This window comes from Cornus florida, unplaced genomic scaffold, assembly GCF_030987335.1.
Source record: "Cornus florida cultivar Cherokee Brave unplaced genomic scaffold, ASM3098733v1 CherokeeBrave_3.0.0_Hap2_Chr11, whole genome shotgun sequence".
Lineage (NCBI taxonomy): Eukaryota > Viridiplantae > Streptophyta > Magnoliopsida > Cornales > Cornaceae > Cornus > Cornus florida.
In genome coordinates this window covers 15,178,778-15,180,381 of record NW_026775581.1, presented here as the reverse complement: position 1 = coordinate 15,180,381, position 1,604 = coordinate 15,178,778, and the positions used below count along the sequence as shown (strand labels likewise).

Genomic DNA, 1,604 nt, shown 5'->3' with positions numbered 1-1,604 from the left:
TCCTTGTAATTGGTATGATGATCTAAAACCTTGGGAACCTTGGCCTTGCATTGGAGGTGGAATGTACTTTCCTTGAAAACCACCTTGGGAAGGGTTTGAGCCCTCCCTTTGGCTTTTCCAAGAGAAGTTCAGGTGATTTTTCCGACTAGGATTATAGTGATTGCCATAAGGATTGTTCCCTTGATTCACAAATATTGCATTTACTTGTTCATGATGCTTACTTTGCACATGTTCATGGGGACAATTGGAAGTACAATGTAAAACACTTGAAGAAGTCATACATATCTCATTAGATGCATGATGAGAATGGTTAGGGAAGGAAGATACTTGATTTGTCGAGTTTTGGTTGATCAAGAATTGATCAAACCTTTGAGATAATGATTTCATCTCGGCAGTAATTTCATTGGAGTGGTCGACTTGATGTAAGTCAACACTCTTCCTACCACTAGAATTTCTACCATTCTTTGAAGATAAAGTTCGATGCAGAGAATTTTCACTCATGCTCTCATAAAGAAGCCACACGTCATCCTCATGCCTATCAATGTAAGAGCCACCCATGGAAGCATCAACCATGCCCTTGTAATTATCCGGTAAGCTCTCAAAGAAATATTGAACTAATTGTAATTTAGGCGTGTCATGATGTGGACACTTCCTAAGCAATTCATTAAAGCATTCCCATGCCTCATGAAATGTTTCCCCATCCTCATGTGAAAATTCCCTAATTAAATTTTTCATGGCATTGGTCTTAGAAACCGGATAGTACTTCTTTAAGAACTCTTGTTGCATTTCTGCCCAAGAAGTTACTGAAAAAGGCCTAAGATTGTTAAACCAATATTTTGCCTTGTCTTTAAGGGTGAATGGAAAAAGTTTAAGCCTTAAGACCTCTTCCGGCATGTCCCTGTATCTCACGGTGGAACATACTTCAAGAAACTCATCCAAATGCCTGTAAGGTTTTTCACTTGGAAGTCCATGATAGTTAGGAAGCATTTGAATGGTTTGTGGTTTGATCTCATAGTGGTGTGCTCTAAATGGTGGCAATTGAATGCATGTGGCTGCATTATATTCATTAGGCACATAGTGATCTCTTAAAGCAAGGGGAGGATTAGCAATTGGAGGTGCAACATGGGCACCTTGATTTCCTTGGATGATGGGAGGTGGTGGAGCATAGATTGGCCTTGGCATTCCCAATGGGACTTGGCCTTATTATTGTGGTGGATGAACAAATGGCCTCAGCATGCCTAATGGAACTTGCATGTTATCATGATGCACATTGGGGTGGAGGATATCTTGTTGGTCTATGTGACCAAGGTCCTCTACATGGTCCTCATTGTGTCCTTCCATTGATGAAATGGATTGACTAAAACTACCTCTTCCCCTAGGGTTTCGAATGATGGATTCAAGATGAAAATTTAAAGGGACAAGAGTGGGTCTCAATGATCTACAACCATGCATGCACTATGCAACACAACAAGCAATAGTGACAAACACTTCACCTTCACAACAAATCAATAATCAACAAATTTCCTCACATACAATGTTCCTATACTCCCATGCTTTGAAAAAAAATATGCAAAGAAAAGTAAATTGCCTCCACATGGGCTCAC

The 1,604-nt window shown here is 40.0% G+C and overlaps 1 non-coding gene across 1 annotated transcript; it reads left to right on the top strand.

Moving 5' to 3' along the window:
- Positions 1 to 631: 631 nt before the first annotated feature.
- Positions 632 to 738, top strand: LOC132287291 (small nucleolar RNA R71). Its single transcript, XR_009472982.1, has one exon. It is a non-coding gene; the product is annotated as a small nucleolar RNA R71 (small nucleolar RNA).
- The last annotated feature ends 866 nt before the right edge of the window (positions 739 to 1,604 follow it).